The 18,571-nt window shown below is 33.4% G+C and overlaps 3 long non-coding RNA genes across 5 annotated transcripts in view; 2 read left to right on the top strand and 1 right to left on the bottom strand.

The window, feature by feature from the left end:
- LOC111424993 (uncharacterized) overlaps window positions 1-18,571 on the top strand; it is a 46,368-nt gene that overhangs the window by 4,654 nt on the left and 23,143 nt on the right. The gene's annotated exons all lie outside the window — the stretch shown is intronic.
- On the bottom strand, window positions 2,656-10,363 carry LOC111424992 (uncharacterized). 3 transcript variants are annotated; one of them, XR_011641917.1, is made up of 17 exons: window positions 6,245-10,363; window positions 6,089-6,179; window positions 5,801-6,035; window positions 5,658-5,748; window positions 5,528-5,605; window positions 5,372-5,462; window positions 5,084-5,318; window positions 4,941-5,031; window positions 4,656-4,888; window positions 4,368-4,602; window positions 4,225-4,315; window positions 4,095-4,172; window positions 3,940-4,030; window positions 3,652-3,886; window positions 3,509-3,599; window positions 3,379-3,456; window positions 2,656-3,314 (listed from the first exon to the last, which is right to left on the bottom strand). It is a non-coding gene; the product is annotated as an uncharacterized lncRNA (long non-coding RNA). The 3 variants fall into 3 exon arrangements; XR_011641915.1 differs by having other exon boundaries at window positions 5,528-5,748; XR_011641916.1 differs by lacking the exons at window positions 3,379-3,456; window positions 3,509-3,599 and having other exon boundaries at window positions 5,528-5,748.
- Window positions 16,587-18,195, top strand: LOC111424994 (uncharacterized). The gene is made up of 2 exons (XR_002707674.2): window positions 16,587-17,207; window positions 17,750-18,195. It is a non-coding gene; the product is annotated as an uncharacterized lncRNA (long non-coding RNA).

Below are 18,571 nucleotides of genomic sequence, written 5' to 3'. Positions count from 1 at the left end.
TGTCGCAATTTTCATCGATAACTGTCAAAATTCGCTATAAAATTAATTTCTTGGAGGATCCTTGTGGAAATATCGTATTAATTAAAGTATCCCCTTTTTATAGTTGCTTCGTTAGTTAAATCAGCATCAAAAAAGTTCATTTTGTATCTTGGATCCAAATAAGTTAACATATCTTATCAGCTTTCTTATTAATTTCAGTTTTACTCAAATATCGCAATAATGTGGGAATGTAGGGTATCACTTCAGAAATTATAACCATAATGGGCGGATATCCGGCCGAAGGGGATGCCGAATATCCGGCTTTTCCCAAAATCAGCACTAGTTTATTACAATATTCTGCAGAATTCATCTTTTACTCATTTTACACTTGAAAATTGTTTACGAAATTACACGGAGGAACCAATAGACGTTATTGATTGGAAAAAAGACTAGAAAGGCTACAACGATGTAAAGATAAAAATCATTTTTGCGTCTAAACTATTTATAAAAGATAAAACTGCCATATCTTGTTTTTTAGACGTTCCATTTCCTATGGAATTGCAATTACTGAAATAAAAGCATTTCCCTAACACTTGGAAAGTTCTTCAGACGCACGGCTAAACCCGAATAGATCAAGAACTGGAATCATTCGGGTTTAGCCCGAATAAGTAATTTTAAAATTTTATAACTCCTTTTATGTATTTTAAGGATTTTAAAAGAATGTTTAACATACTTCTCGTGTGAGTACTTATCTTTTAATACATAATAGCTCTTAAGCCGTTGCCAAAATGGCACTGATATTATTATAAGAATAAGAATTTCTGGCGTGAATCTTGAATACTTTTCTAAAAAGCTGTTGTAACCATACAATTTCTTTTTAAAATAATTTTTAATGAAAATTTAAATGAATAAGAAATACATGACCTTCCACAGCTTGTTTAAAGGTGGGTATAATTATAACTTGGTCTATTTTAAAAGATTCAGCCACGATAATTTTTCTGTTTTAAACTTGCCAAGAAAATACGTTGTAATAATTACAAATTCTTTCTTAATTTCTTAATTAATAAGCTAAATTGGATTTAAATGAATTTCAAAGAGTTTAATTTCTAAATAAAAATATTGAGCATGCGCTAACGATTCTCGGAGATTTAGTAAATAAACGATCGCCGAAAATCTATTTTCGTAACCAGCGAATTGTATTTCAGAGGCCCAGGAAAATCGGCATCAGCATTCAACAGCCTTGGAGGACGAGAAAACGTGTAACGTTGTTATTATTGCATGACATTGAGTTTTTGAAAACGCACACGAGTTTCTCTATTCACTCCGTGTGGGTGATTGACGACTTTTGGTTTATTTTAGGGTTTATTATTACGATATAAAACAAATACGTCGGATAAAATCATATCTACACCAATTTTGTTTTTGGTTTAGTTTTTTTTGAAAATTTTTCGAAAATTATGAAACATAGTTTTGTAATTTGACTGTGCCAGGATATTTTCGACATTTGACCGTCTCGAATCGAGCCAGTTTAGTGTCGCCACACAGCTGAGCGAAGTGGTTTTGTTTAAAATAGCTGCGCCTGCCACTTGAAATGTGGCTAAAAATGTTTACGATCATCCACTCCGAATAAATGAACCAGGTCAGCGAAATATGTTACCGAAATGGGTCACCGTCTCATATTTTAAAAAATTACATTTTTCAATTCTATTTAAAAAGATGATTAAAAATCTATTTTAATAATAATTTTTTAATCAAAATTTAATTACATAATTAATCAAAAGGTAAGGAGGTGGTTTTATTCGAGAGTCACTGCCAATGTTATTAGAAGAAAGATCTTTGGCATCAACACAAAATTTCTTGTTTATGAGTTATGAAATAACAGAAAAATTGCTAAATTTGCAGAATTTCTGACATAAAGAACAAACCCTTCTATTCTATATTAACGTTCATTAAAACCTAGATCTGGTTTTCTGACCCCTGAATGAACTGTAAATTGTGGGGATGTAGAAGGGGCTGCTACGGCCTAAGTGCTGTGAAGGAATTCACTCCTACATAAACATATAACTGTCAAATTATTTCTGAGTGTTTAAATAATTCATTTTATGCGGATGATTACTTTCAGATAATATTCATAACTTATTTTTTTAATATTTCTTTAAAATATATAAAACAATTTGTAAAATTTTAAAACTTAAAATTAAGAATTTGGTTGTCAATCGAAACTTGAAATTTTTTTTGACGTTTAACTGTCAAATTATTTCTGAACGTATACTAATACTTAATTTATTTATTTTTTTTAAATATTTTATTGATTATAAAAGTATTTTAGATGAAAATGTGAAAGTAATGACGTCGAATATTATTTCTGGTAGATGGCAAACAAATTTTCGCCGAAAACCCAGCGTTACGTCCGTTTTGACGCAAATCCGGGTTTCCGTTTTAATTTTAAATTTGGCTAAAAATACATTAAAGAAGCGAGATCGCGAAATTTATCTTTCGCCCGATACAAATTTCCATATTTAGATGTTTATAATAATAAACGCGGTGGTGTGATTAATTTCGATGTTGTTTTTGGAAAGTTTTCGAATGATTTTTATGATTTCTTTTTTATTTTATTTTTTTTTTTTTTGCTTCCAGTGTGGGCTGATTTATTTTCGCTGCGATGAAAGTGAGTGTTAAACCAAAAATAGATTTTAAATTAGGTTGTTTTTACTTTTAAATGGCACAAGATCGTGAAAATAAGTTTATTTTACCTAGATTTTTTTGAATTTACAATAAACTTACCTTGAAATTCTTTAAATTTCTCACTAACATTATGTTTTTCTTTTTGACATTGACAAATGTCAAATCGTTGTGAAGTTGGTAACAATTTGGTAAGATTCATAGGGAATTTTTTTATATCATGTTTTGAAATCGATATCTGTCACAATGACGTTTAACCTTTCGTTATTCAAAAAGAAAAAAATTATTTTGGGTTTATATTTATACACTAAGAATTTGAAATCGTCATTCTTTTGACATCATCCTCTACTTTTCTTATCCATTCAAGCACTCTTCATCCATTTTCCCTTCTTTAAACGAGCTAGAAGCTCTGCCCAATTCAATTTGAATTCTACGATTGAATAACTTCGTCTTTGTTCTTAGATCTTCGTTAATCGCGAATGAGGTTCTGTCAAAGATCAAGCATGGCATCTTTGACTGTGACACTGACACAAAATATACAAGTATCTAGCTGAATGTACAAAACTTTTTCCGTTTTCCATGATTTTTAGCAAATCTTAGGTTAAGCAGAATCTTTGATCAGTTTAATTTGAGCAGCAGCTTTCTCGTCATGTCTAAAACAGAAATATTTAAAAAAATACTTCTCCCATTTCTTATTTCATTACAAAATTAATTTACCATGATTTTTAGAAAATTTTGGGTTGAACAGAATCTTTGATCACATTAATTTGAGCTACAGCAGCATTCTCATCATGTCTAAAACAGCAAATGTTTAAAAAAATACTTCTCCCATTTTCTATTTCATTACAAAAGTAGTTTTCCATGATTTTTAGCAAATCTTAGGTTGAGCAGAATCTTTGATCAGCTTAATTTGAGCTGCAGCAGCTTTCTCATCATATCTAAAACAGCAAATATTGAAAAAAATACTTCTTCCATTTCTTATTTCATTACAAAACTAATTTTGCATGATTTTTAGCAAATTTCGGGTTGTACAGAATCTTTGATCAGTTTAATTTGAGCTACAGCAGCTTTCTAATCATGTCTAAATCAGCAAATGCTTTAAAAAAATAAATCTGTTATTTCCTATTTCATTACAAAACTAGTTTTCCATGATTTTTAGCAAATCTTAGGTTGGGCAGAATCTTCGATGAGTTTAATTTGAGCTGCAGCAGCTTTATCATTATGTCTAAAACAGTAAATGTTTAAAAAAGATACTTCTCCCATTTTTTATTTCATTACAAAAGTAGTTTTTCATGATTTTTAGCAAATCTTAGGTTGAGCAGAATCTTTGATCAGTTTAATTTGAGCTGCAGCAGCTTTTTCGTCATGTCTAAAACAGAAATATTTAAAAAAATAGTTCTCCCATTTCTTATTTCATTACAAAACTAATTTACCATGATTTTTAGAAAATTTTGGGTTGAACAGAATCTTTGATCACTTTAATTTGAGCTACAGCAGCATTCTCATCATGTCTAAAACAGCAAATGTTTAAAAAAATACTTCTCCCATTTTCTATTTCATTACAAAAGTAGTTTTCCATGATTTTTAGCAAATCTTAGGTTGAGCAGAATCTTTGATCAGCTTAATTTGAGCTGCAGCAGCTTTCTCATCATATCTAAAACAGCAAATATTGAAAAAAATACTTCTTCCATTTCTTATTTCATTACAAAACTAATTTTGCATGATTTTTAGCAAATTTCGGGTTGTACAGAATCTTTGATCAGTTTAATTTGAGCTACAGCAGCTTTCTCATCATGTCTAAATCAGCAAATGCTTTAAAAAAATAAATCTGTTATTTCCTAATTCATTACAAAACTAGTTTTCCATGATTTTTAGCAAATCTTAGGTTGGGCAGAATCTTCGATGAGTTTAATTTGAGCTGCAGCAGCTTTATCATTATGTCTAAAACAGTAAATGTTTAAAAAAGATACTTCTCCCATTTTTTATTTTATTACAAAAGTAGTTTTTCATGATTTTTAGCAAATCTTAGGTTGAGCAGAATCTTTGATAAGTTTAATTTGAGCTGCAGCAGCTTTCTCGTCATGTCGAAAACAGAAATATTTAAAAAAATAGTTCTCCCATTTCTTATTTCATTACAAAACTAATTTACCATGATTTTTAGAAAATTTTGGGTTGAACAGAATCTTTGATCACTTTAATTTGAGCTACAGCAGCATTCTCATCATGTCTAAAACAGCAAATGTTTAAAAAAATACTTCTCCCATTTTCTATTTCATTACAAAAGTAGTTTTCCATGATTTTTAGCAAATCTTAGGTTGAGCAGAATCTTTGATCAGCTTAATTTGAGCTGCAGCAGCTTTCTCATCATGTCTAAAACAGCAAATATTGAAAAAAATACTTCTTCCATTTCTTATTTCATTACAAAACTAATTTTGCATGATTTTTAGCAAATTTCGGGTTGTACATAATCTTTGATCAGTTTAATTTGAGCTACAGCAGCTTTCTCATCATGTCTAAATCAGCAAATGCTTTAAAAAAATAAATCTTTTATTTCCTATTTCATTATACAACTAGTTTTCCATGATTTTTAGCAAATCTTAGGTTGGGCAGAATCTTCGATGAGTTTAATTTGAGCTGCAGCAGCTTTATCATTATGTCTAAAACAGCAAATGTTTAAAAAAGATACTTCTCCCATTTTTTATTTCATTACAAAAGTAGTTTTTCATGATTTTTAGCAAATCTTAGGTTGAGCAGAATCTTTGATCAGTTTAATTTGAGCTGCAGCAGCTTTCTCGTCATGTCTAAAACAACAAATATTTAAAAAAATACTTCTCCCATTTCTTATTTCATTACAAAACTAATTTACCATGATTTTTAAAAAATTTTGGGTTGAACAGAATCTTTGATCACTTTAATTTGAGCTACAGCAGCTTTCTCATCATGTCTAAATCAGCAAATGTTTTAAAAAAATACTTCTCCCTTTTCTATTTCATTACAAAAGTAGTTTTCCATGATTTTTAGCAAATCTTAGGTTGAGCAGAATCTTTGATCAGCTTAATTTGAGCTGCAGCAGCTTTCTCATCATGTCTAAAACAGCAAATATTGAAAAAAATACTTCTTCCATTTCTTATTTCATTACAAAACTAATTTTGCATGATTTTTAGCAAATTTCGGGTTGTACATAATCTTTGATCAGTTTAATTTGAGCTACAGCAGCTTTCTCATCATGTCTAAATCAGCAAATGCTTTAAAAAAATAAATCTTTTATTTCCTATTTCATTATACAACTAGTTTTCCATGATTTTTAGCAAATCTTAGGTTGGGCAGAATCTTCGATGAGTTTAATTTGAGCTGCAGCAGCTTTATCATTATGTCTAAAACAGCAAATGTTTAAAAAAGATACTTCTCCCATTTTTTATTTCATTACAAAAGTAGTTTTTCATGATTTTTAGCAAATCTTAGGTTGAGCAGAATCTTTGATCAGTTTAATTTGAGCTGCAGCAGCTTTCTCGTCATGTCTAAAACAACAAATATTTAAAAAAATACTTCTCCCATTTCTTATTTCATTACAAAACTAATTTACCATGATTTTTAGAAAATTTTGGGTTGAACAGAATCTTTGATCAGTTTAATTTGAGCTGCAGCAGCTTTCTCATCATGTCTAAATCAGCAAATGTTTTAAAAAAATACTTCTCCCATTTTCGATTTCATTATAAAAGTAGTTTTCCATGATTTTTAGCAAATCTTAGCTTGAGCAGAATCTTTGATCAGCTTAATTTGAGCTGCAGCAGCTTTCTCATCATGTCTAAAACAGTAAATATTAAAAAAAAAACTTCTGTCAGCTCCTATTTCATTACAAAATAAGTTTTCCATTATATTTTTAAAATTTCGGGTTGAACTAACACCAGTTTTAGGTCTAGTATAGTACAACAATGTAGCGCTGAATAACTATAACTAACAGTAGACCTAGAACTAGAAAGTTTCGGGTTTAGCGTGGCTAAACCAGAATGTTTCTAGTTCTAAGTCGTGTTAGTTCTAATGGTAGTGAAAGCTTTTATACTTAAATATGTTTATTTTACTAATGTATCTGCTTAAGTATTTTTTTATAAATTGTTTTAACAAAAACAAAAAAAATTATTTACATCGAAAAAACTTTCTCAAACCAAAAACTTTTCATCCATTAAACTCTCAATTCGAGTTGGAGAAATGGGGTGAAACCCTTCTTCGATTTCTTTTACATTCTCCGTCTCGTTTTCATTACGTTCGCGGTTAGCTCCATCTCTGGTCATTTCGCATTAAAGTTAAAAAAAGATGGAATGAGTTGTGACGTCATCCGATAGATGGAGCTGGCGGGCGGAAAGCCGGGAACTCGGGAACCGGAACACTGCTCCGGGTATTATTCGATGTTTACTGCTCTTTTCCGGTGTCCGAACCACTCGTGCATAGCAAAGCCCCGGACATCTGTCAAGAAGATAACTTTCTCGGGGGGATCATCGCTTTTCATTTCAAGGCAGCATCCGCATAAAGAGAGAATGTCCATCAAGGCTTTGTTAAAGGAAAAAAAAACTACTCGGATAAAATTTTGATGGTAATTTCGAAAAAATTCTTTTGATTCATTTTTTTTTAATAAAAGACGGCGTCGGGAAGAAATACCAACTTAATACGTTTTCGCTAAATCCTGATCGACAGTTCCATCGGGGATTAAAAGTAAACGGTTTGGACAAATTGCCCTATTCTCGCGAAGCCACCGTACCTGGGGTTGTTGGCGATCGATTTGACGCCCTTAAACGCCCTTTTATAAACCCCGTCGAAAGAGGTTGTGTTGCAGCAGGGTCGGTTTACAGTTTACGAAGGCAATTGGCCGTAAGCCTAACACGCCCCCCGTATTTCACGCGGATTTGTCGATGTTTAACTCAGTTTAACTGTACCGGAAACGACATTCACACCACACGGCGCTCCTCTTCTATTCACATCTCTTCGTTTCACATCACTTCGTTTCTCCTGGTATAAAATTGCTTTTAACGTTCACCCTGCCGTATTCAATACGATTTCGATTCTATTTTAGTAGTATTAGGTTTTTGGGGGCTGTATTCTAAACCAAAAACCTTCGTCGTGTGCTTTGACTGTTGAATATAATAGGCAATTTACGTTGGTATTATTGGGTAAATTTACTTATAATAAATAAAGTAATTTTCTATTGTTATTCGATTATTTTTGGATTGTTTTTTTTGTGTAATGTCTTCCTTGTAGATTCTTTATTACATTTCTTTTTTAAAGTTTTGTTGGCCACGGCAAATTTCCTTTGTGTACGGGGCGGCCTATAAAAACGGCGATTGCCTCTGAACGATGCGACGCGGCTCTAATTGACAATTATTTTGTTACCCCTTTTTTTTATTTCACATCTCTTCCTCGCAGCGGCGCGAGATCGTAAAAACGACGACGGCGACGGATTTTACAACTCTGTTACAACCTCCTCCCTCTTTTTATCTTTTCATTTTCCTTTTATTTCACTTCTTTTTTATGTCTCTATTAATATCTACTCTATGATTCATAATCTATTCTTTTTTTAAATTGTAAATATTTTATAAAAAAACCAGCCTGTATATTATTTTCTACCAAATAAGAAGTAAGGTTATGTGCATTCTGATTAATCTGTCATTTTGGCGTCTCTATGTTCTAAAAATATTAAAAAAGATTAAATGTGTATTAACATAATTAACGATAAGCGAACTCATGACATTGACAACTAACGATCTGGCAACGTCGCTCGCTTCGTTTCTTTCTAAATAGGCCATAGTCACTTAGAAAAACAAATTTTGAATTAAAATTTTATCCTTACCAAAATTAATTAACTAAATTAAATATATGTGTCAACAAGATTATGATCTTGTTGGAACAAGTTTTTGATCACCTTGGAAGTGTATCTTTAGGCTTTTTCGAAAAATTATAAAATTGAGTGTGCAAGAAGACTCTAGTGAGGCAGTAATGATGTCTTAATATCTTGAAAGACTTATTCTCTGCGGTAATAATGTTTTCTTACATTTCTTCATCTTAATAGGAAGAAATCTTGTAAATGACCTGCTCTTCATGAATTTATTGTGATGATACAAACTATAAGATGTGTGTCGCTTATTGCATGTAATCTAGATACATTTATGATTTCAGCAAAAGAGAATGATCGTTTAATAATCATATCGGTTTTTCGTTGAAGTATCCAGTACAAATTGAGCAAAGTACTGGGAGTAAAAGCATTCAGTCCTTACAATTTGAAAGTAAACTACTTAGGCTCGTTACTACCATCTTCTGGTTAAGCTATCTAAGGGATTATTACACGGTTACGGCTATTTTACGCGCTCTGATTGGCTAGTAGATGGGTTTATCTATAAGATAAATTTAACTAAAAGATGGTAGTAATGGACCTTAATGTAAAAGAGTAAGTACTGTGATAGGTAGGCCAATGTAAGCAGGATTTAGTCTTCCATTAACAATATCTAATCCTCTGTCAACTATAGATACTCTGTTACTTGTAGAATCTTGTCTTCTGTCAGAAGAATCTAGTTCTCTGTAAGCAAAATCTAGTGTTCTGTCAGTAGTGACTAGTTTTTTGCCGGCACTATTTAGTCTTTCATTAACAGTATCTAGTCTTCAGTGAGCAGTATTCAGTCTCCTATTTATTATATTATTCTTCTGCCAGAGGTATCTAGTCTTCTGCAATTAGTAGATAGTCCTCTTCCTGCAATATTTAGTTTTCCATTAATAGCGCCTAGCCTTCTGCCAACATATTTTGGTATCTAGAACTATATAAGCAGCAACGTAGTCCTTTCTCAGCAGTATCTAGTCTTCTTGCAGCAATATTTAGTTTTCTATAGTAGTTTCTAATCTTCCATTAACAGTATTTATTTTTCTGACATGTGTCATTAAAAGATTAATCATTGCTACTAACATCAACTTTATTTTGAAAGTAATGTAATTGCCGTTCGGCATAAACGGGCTGTGGAAGCGTTAAAGTGAGATAGGTGAACTCATGACATTGACAACCAACGATCTGGAAACGTCGTTCGCTTTATTTCTTTCTAAATAGGCCATAACGTCACTTAGAAAAACAAATATCTAATAATCTGTCACCTATACATAGTCTTTTGCCTGCAGAATCTTGTTTTCTGCCAGCAGAATTGAGTCTTCAATAAGCAAAACCTAGTGTTTTTCCAGCAGTGTCTAGTTTTTTTTTGCCAGCATTATTTAGTCTTTCCTTGGAAGCATTTAGTCTTCTGTTTGCAATATGTAGTCTTCCATTAACAGTATTATTCTTCTGCTAGCGGTATCCAGTCTTCTGCAATTAGTAGGTAGTCCTCTCCCTGCAATATTTAGTCTTTCATTAACAGTGTCTAGCCTTCTGCCAACATATTCTGGTATCTAGAACTCTATAACCAGCAAGTAGTCTCTAACTCAAAATTTTAGAATAAAACAAATATATGAATTTTCTTAGTTTGTCAAAAAGCGAAATCCTCATGGGTTTCCAATAGTTTCTTCTGATTTAATACACAGCTAATGTTTTTTTTGTGTTTTGCTACATACATCGCTTAGATCCTCCATTTTGACTTATTCAAGACTTGATTCTCATTACTAAAGACTAGATACTGCTTTTACAAGACTAGATACCGCTGGCAGAAGACTAAATGTTGCCGGCAAAATACTAAATGCAATTAATATTGATCATTATAGAAGACTAATTACTGTTGTCAGAGGACCTTATACTGTTAATACCTGTTGATCTTAGGTGTCGCTGTATCCTACATACACTAAAAAGAGTTGTTAATAGAAATATGATAACTTTGGCAAATTGTATATTATTAAATAATCACTTTATACATTACTTTTCTTATTAGTGTTAGTTAATTTGTGTTTATCTTGGGTGTTTCACACCTCATCATGTGAAACGTTCGGCAAGGAAGCTCCCGGGAACAAACCGCATATTGCACCACCTTTACAAAACAAATATTTACCACCGACGGGGTTCTATACCAATTTTCACTACCGTTGCCGTCGCGTTTTCAACCCCCGCCGCCGCTTTCCCCCTAATTGAAGTCAACAACGACCCTGCGTCCATGAAATTACGCTCATTTGATCCTCGCAAATATTTACTCCCGTTTCGTCACTTTCTTTTTTATTACTAAATACCACACCTTCGAATACGTTTCCCTGAAATTTTTAATGTATTTTCGTTGGGATTCCAGGAACGTCTGAAACTTTTTTTAAATGTTCTCCGAGGTTTTTTTGATAGGTTCATGCGCTTTGGAAGGATACCTAATTTCCGGCCCTGTTTTAGGCGTGGCGGCGACGACCAATCCTAGAGTCTTTCGCTCAGGTGTCGCCATGGCAACAACGACGGGTGCTACTTTCCCGTTATCCTTTTCGATCCTTTTCCAGATCCTTTTACGCAACCTCATTAACCCCTTTCTGCCTTTTACTCCGTTTTTCAGTTACAATTTTATCCACAAAATATTTTTCTTACAAATACAATTCTTTAATCCGTTACTACAGTTAAATTTGACAAAGTGATTACAGATAATTCGTCCAAAAGCTTTAATTTAATACCTTTTTAGAATCAAAGAAGAAAGAATATTTCTAATGTAATTTTCAAACAAGTCTGTTGTTGTATTACTGTTAAATGAGGTAATATTTAAATGGATAAAGTGTTGTTTTATAGTAAGTGTTACTATATAACTGCTGGCAGAAGAATAATACTGCTAATGGATGACTACATATTGCAAATAGCAGACTGAATACTGCTTACTGAAGACTAGATATTGCTTATGAAAGACTAGATACTGCTGACAGAAGACTAGGTTCTGCTGGAAAAAGACCAGAATATGCTGGCAGAAGGCTGGATTGTGCTGGTAGAAGAAACGATTAGTCAGTGCTGTCTTCTCATTGCACCAAAGCAATATAATCCCTAATAAATTCAAACCTAACTGAGATAGTTTTAACAAATAAAGTTAATTATGAAGAACAAGAAAAATAGAATACCATTACAGTGTTTACATTTTGTACCATTACTATTAAATGTATTAATGGCAGAAATAGCATATTATACAGGGTGATTCTCAACCTATACGCATAAACTTGGGGATTTCCTCCTCATGACAAATAATGACTAATAGGCGAAAAAATTTGTAGTAAAAGATTTTCTGTTCATAGATATCTGTGATATTTACTTTCAAATCAAGAATACATAGAACATTTTATGTATTCATAAAATACAATCACAGCAAGTGTTCGAAGTTATTTCCCATATTTTTTATCAGTTGGGTTTCCCGAATCCACGATCTCCTACTAGCACAGCCTAAACCACGGTGTTGGCAGAATGTCTGGGCAGCAGCATGTACTTGATTTTGCAATATTTGTTCAGTATTAACTTCCGTGGCGTAACCTATGCTTTTCAAGTGACTCGAAAAGTAAAACTCAAGAGGATAGAGGCCGAGCGATCACCGTGGTCACGCCATTAGACCATCTCGATCTATCGATATCTAGGAAATTGAAAAACTTTTACTACAATTTTTTTCATCTATGAGTTATTATTTGTCATGAGGAATAACATCCCAAATTTATGCGTATAGGTTGAGAATCACCCTGTATATAAATATTAAATAAAAATATTATAAATAGTATACATGAATGTTTCTAGTTCTAGGTGTAATGTTAGTTCTAGTGACAGATATCATTATGTTGCATATTTGTATTGAATTAAAACAAGAACTAACACTAGACCTAGAACTAGAAATATTCGGGTTTAGCCGTGCGTCTTCAGACGCACTTTCTAGATACTTTCTAGGTCTAAGTAGTGTTAGTTCTTGTTTTAGGGCCGATTTACATCAGACGAGCGAATGCTCATTATATCCCCACTCTATCATATTCTTTTAGTGTAAACAGATGTAGAGCATTCTTTCGTTGTTCTCTCTGTGTTCTCAGAGATTCTAGGGAATATTCTAGGAATGTTTGATCGCTTGATGTAAACGGCACTAGAGGCACTAGGCCACACCCAAATATTTCCAGTTCTAGGTCTAGAGTTAGTTCTAGTGACAGTGCAAGTGTAAAACTAGAACTAACACTATACCTAGAACTAGAATCATTCGGGTTCAGCCGTCTTTAGAGACGTGCGGCTAAACCCAAATGATTCTAGTTCTAGGTATAGTGTTATTTCTACATAGGTATGGTGCTAGTTTAAAATTAGACTAACACTACACCTGGAACTAGAAACATTCGAGTTTAGCCGTGCGTTTCTTAAGACAGCCGAAAACTTAGGGTTATCATAAAGACGTCACGTTTTTGCAAGCAAATCTTTTCCTTTGCAAAACTACCCAATGCCTGTACTATTAAGCTATATTGCATTTTATATACTGCATTCATGTATCTCAGTTATAATAAATTCCCGATATACATAGTATAATGTGTATATCGAATTTCAGAAGGTTTCGTGACCAAAGTTAATGCATCCACATTCTAGGACATTTATCAAAGCCATCGACCATTGATCAAAATTTATGATACATCGGTGTATGCACGTCCGGTGACGCTCCATTATCGGTTAGTATATTAGTCGATCTGCGTGCGCGATATCAACGCGGCGCACGTGCCCATCGAACGATGCGCTTTTGTATTCGACACGTGACTTTAACACCCGTACCATCTAAAAAAAAAAAATAAGCTTCATATACTCAAATATTACATTAAGTATAACGTTATAATCATTAGATAAAAATTACGAAATTATATATATACGATATATACCTGGAAAGATATAACGATTTTAGGTATTGCGACACAATGGGATCGTTTTGGAAAAAGGGAGAACGGGAACAATAAGGACCGTTTTCAGGGTGCGCGCATCCATCACTGGGTAACATAAAGAGCGGCGTTCGCGTCAGAGGGCGGAACTTCCTTTCTGGTCGCGCCCCACAAAAACTTACACGTGTTCTCGACCATTGAAACTGGGCCGAGATTCTACACGGCCGCAAATATTGATTTCTCGGATGACTTTCTTGTATTTCAAATTACGCAACCCCGGAAACGCACCTCAAAAACGATACAAGAAAAAAAAAGGGAATGCATTGAAAAGAAGAACATTTTAAAAGTCGTTATAAAAATGAAATCGCACCTGGATTTATTTATAAAGTAATAAAGTGAGTAACCTAGATCGAATAATAAACAAGAACGAGAACCCGGTGATTTATGATGGGTCGTAAGAAGAAGTTGTGGAAAGTAATCAGCGTTATTCGCGCCAGCCCGGATACGGAAACAATCCGTAAGTCCTATTTCCTGAAAACATCCACGATAGTTGGAAAAAGCTTCGCGAAGGAACCAAGTTAATGATGACCTACCATTACTAGGAACCAATCGGAACGCGTTTCAGGTAATATTACGATGGTCATGCAAAGTGGTGGAGGCAACGGGTTTGTTTTTCGTCGAGAATAAATGATCGAAAAGGGGACAAAACCTTCGTCGTATCGAACAAACAAATTTGGAGGATTGAGGACCCAGAAGATTGTTACTAAGAATTAACATGGGAGCATTTCAACGTTGAAGCACCTGGTTGAAAACATCACGCAAACAAGAAAACGAAATTATTAACGATTTATTATTACAGTTAAAACTCGATATAACGAAACAACCTCGTTAGAACGGACACAATATTTTAAGTCATATTATTAATATTATCTATTTAATACATCAGTATATTTAAGTATATGTAGATAAAATCAAACTTAGGTCTAATGTTAGTTTTTGTTTTGGATCAAGTCTTGACTAATTGTAAGTCAAAATGGATGATCTAAGCCTCCATTGGTAGTATTCAATCTTTTGCAAGCAACAAGTGGTTTTCTGCGTGCAGTATCAGCCGAATTTAGTTATCTATAAGCATTATCTAATTTTTTGCAAGCATCTAGCAATATTTAGTCTTCTACGGGCAGTACATCGTCTTTCGGAAGGTCTAGTCTTCAATTAATAGTATGTAGTCTTTTGAAATTCTTCTGCCATCAGTATTTAGTCTTCTGCAGGCAGTATTAATCTTCTATAGGCAGTATATCGTCTTCCGGAAAGTCTAGTCTTCAATTAATATTATCTAGTCTTCTGACCACTATCTAATCCTCTGCCATCAGTATTTAGTCTTCTGCCAGTAGTATCTAATCTTCTATAGAAAGTACATCGTCTTCCACTAATAGCTTGCAGAAGACTACAAGCAATATTTAGTCTTTTACAAACAATAAGTGGTTTTTTGCTAGCAGTATCTAGTCTTCAGTTAGAGTTTAGCTTGCTATAAGCAGCATCTGATCTTTTGCACCTATCTAATTCTCTACCAGCAATATCTAGGCCTCTATAAGAACGATCTAGTCTTCAATTAGTAAAATCTAGTCTTCTATCTAGTTTTTTGCAAGCAGTATCTGGTCTTTTGCCAGTTTAAAGTACAAATTAAGAATTTTTCATATAACGGAGTTTTATATCGAGGTTTATTAAAAATTATTTTGCGATTTATTAAAAAAAGTTGATGAAAAACGTTGATTTCAAACAAAATTAATTTTTGTAGTTTTATCTCCCCTCCGTGTCTCATCAACGCCTCCTTCTTTACCACCACTTCTTTCACGTCTTTAACAGACGACCTCCGCAGGCGATAATGAGGCGCAATCTAAACGGGCGTTCCGCCTCCCGAGACCGGCGATTGCCTCCGTATTTCTTCATTACATCGCCTCCTTATTAAATAACTTGTTAAAGGAAAGGAGAAGGGGGACTCATGAAGGAGCGCCGTTGACTCAGACTCCAAGATCTGAGAACTAATGGACGTTAATTGAGAGCATCTCTTTAAAGACTTATTATCGCCTTTTTAATTAACTTTTTTTGGGTTTTGTTCTTTAAAACGTCAAAAAGGAATTAATCCAAACTTATTTTCTGGTAAATTTGATTGTATGCGATGTGTGTAATACATATAGTACATTTCGAATAGGGTGGTGACGTGATTCCCTGGTAAATATCGTATAATACGACACCGATGTTACCAAATATAACACCAGGGATTTATTTTGAATGTCTCGTACTCGTTTTGATTTCGATGGTGTATTAACAAAAGCCCCACCCTAGTTACATACGAATTACATGGGGTTGATTCCCATGGCCATATTGGTACCGTTTATTGCCCCATTTAAACGATGTCATGAATCGAAATTAATTCATGAATCAAGAACTTTTAAAGATTTCTTCGCGAAACTTTTATATAAAGTTATCTTTTCTGTAGTCACCCCGAGTAATAAAGTTTGACAAGTAAAGCCTTTCTGGGCTAATATAACATCCGCACGGGTTTCGGAGGGCGAAACTCAGCCATTGTGGGGTGCGCTTATTGAATATCTGATGTGATCCACTTAGTAAAGTCACCCCGAGTTCTAATTGCACCCCGTGGTCTATTGAAATTTTCGGGGGTGAGAGCATATGAGAAATAATGTAAACTCATCCATTGTGTTTCTTGTTTGGATGCTTTATTTTAATGCGCGATAAGCCCATCAAAAAGTTACTCGCTAAATCGAGTTTTTTTTGTTTCCTTTTATGTAATGATTTGAAATTTGATTCTATTTGGTAAATGTATCGTAAGCGATAACGTTCGATTCCCCTAAACCCAACAAAACGGACCAGTTTATGGATAATATCGAGGCTATTATGTTGATACACCTGACTGGGTATTTTTATCTGTTGATTTTATTAGTTATAATTCAAACAAAAAGTTGTTTTCTATTTCGTATCAATTAAATTTATAAGAAAATCAACTTCAAGTTACTAAGAGATGGGTGAAAGATGTTGTGTAAGTAAGTTAAGAAATCTTTACCAGAGGACCATGATGTTGGTTGTGTTACTTTTGTGCTAAATTACTCTGTTGCTAAACTCATTGTAATGGGGAGATTTTGTTACATCCAACTAAACCTTGTAACCAAATACTGCAGCACCATGATTATGATGGAAATATACGATTTTACCTAAACAAGGTAAAATTGAAGCCAAGGCGTTGCGGTAAAAACCATATCACACGAGTACTAAAAGAAGAATTAATGTCTGAAGCAAGGATGGTATTTGCAAGATATCGCAGAAATCTGAAAAACAACCAAACACCATTAATTTAACCTTGGCAGCTGTTTATCATCAACTTACTTAAGTTTGGAAAGAAAAGTTCTATGAAAAATATGAAATAGAATCAGTCTCGTCATCTGGAAATATGTCAAATTAGTTTTTGAGAATTTCTAAAATCATTAGGCCATCATTAATTATGTTCACCATAATGAGATAAAAGCTCAACTCAAAAACTTTTAAGTAGTACTTGGTGATTTTAGAAATATTTAGATATTGTATATCGAAAATAAAAAAAAAAAAATCTTAACTTCTTTGGTTTTACAGATGTTGGTGGAATTGATTGAAATCTTGGTTTGAACTGCTCCTTTTTTCCCCTTGGTGGAATGTGCTGGTACCCCCTTGGTGGCTTTCCGGAAAAACTATTCCGATGTCTTCTTTCCCAGGTTGGTTATCGTACTCTTCTTAATTAATTTTAGCTTCTTTTCTTCTCCCTCAATTGTGAATTTCTTTGGTTATGTTTTTTCTTCAGAAATTTATCTTCGTAGGATTTCACGAGCGTTTCGAAATAGATGTTTACTCAATGATGATCAGGAAGCGAATCCTAGCGTCCTCGTTATTCATTTTTCACCCTTTTTTCGGCAAAAACTTCTCTTTTTTGTCCATCACCCTCTTTGATACCACAAGAAAAAGTGTAAACAATTTGTATTTGTGAGCGCCATCTCTTATTGACATTTGGTTTTTCTTCCAAATTTTCAAAAATTACTTTTTAAATAAACTATATTTATTGAAATCCTTCAATGTCTGAATACTCTGAATTATTTCATTCCCCTTTGACACAATTTTTCACATTAATTCTTCTTTAACTCCAAAATTTATATTCCGTTTCTTTCAAAATCTTCACATTTTTAATTTCCAACATTTCGGTTTTAAACTGATCAAAATCACTTGAATCTGATGTAATTCATTATAAGCTTTATGTTTTTAGGTATTTCAAGAAGTTTTTTGGCTGTAATCACCCATAAATTGAATACTTTGGATTTGGAGGTTATGTTTCGTTTTTTTTGTGGCCTCTTTTCTCTTTTTAACTAAATACAAGAATATTTCTTAATCTACGGCGGAAATACGGACGGATTTATCATTGATTAAAACATTTTTACAAATAACGAAATCAATGAGAACTATAACAAACTTTTATGAAATTTTTCAACAATCAGCTTTAACTATCCTCGGTGTATCAACTTTGATATCAATACGTGAGTTGTTCTTTATATTTTAATTTGAACGATTTGAAGAAGTACTAATAAACTCTCTAGGCTCTCGATTTACAAGGATTTTTCTACGGAATGTCATTATTTCCTCTTTATTGTAATTATTTCTTATAACAAAACTATTGTTTATTAATTAATTAATAAAATTATGAGTGGAACCCAATATTATTACAATATATTAAGGTAAAATTTTGTGTTTGTATATTATTATGAAATATCTAACTCTATCAAAACAAACCCCTTTCAAAAATATTTGAGGATGCGACGCCGATAAATCATGAATGGGGCGGAAACAACCCCCATAAAAACAATAAGTCAGCCCTTTTTTTCGTGGCGAACCGGGGGTGGCAATTAGAGCTGAAAGATGATCGGGAGCATTATCAGCGACTGCGCGGCTCTTTATTCGGACGTCGGCCCGAACTTCCGGTTTCCGGTCGCCCGTCGGAACAAGATTTAACACTCTCGCGGTTATGATGCGTACACGGCAACCAACAACCCCTCCGCTTCCATTTCACTCGTTTATACGCACGCACGCGATC

The sequence above is a fragment of the Onthophagus taurus genome, chromosome 11, assembly GCF_036711975.1.
Source record: "Onthophagus taurus isolate NC chromosome 11, IU_Otau_3.0, whole genome shotgun sequence".
NCBI lineage: Eukaryota > Metazoa > Arthropoda > Insecta > Coleoptera > Scarabaeidae > Onthophagus > Onthophagus taurus.
Note: the sequence above shows the minus strand (reverse complement) of the source record. Positions and strands in the feature narration are given on the sequence as shown.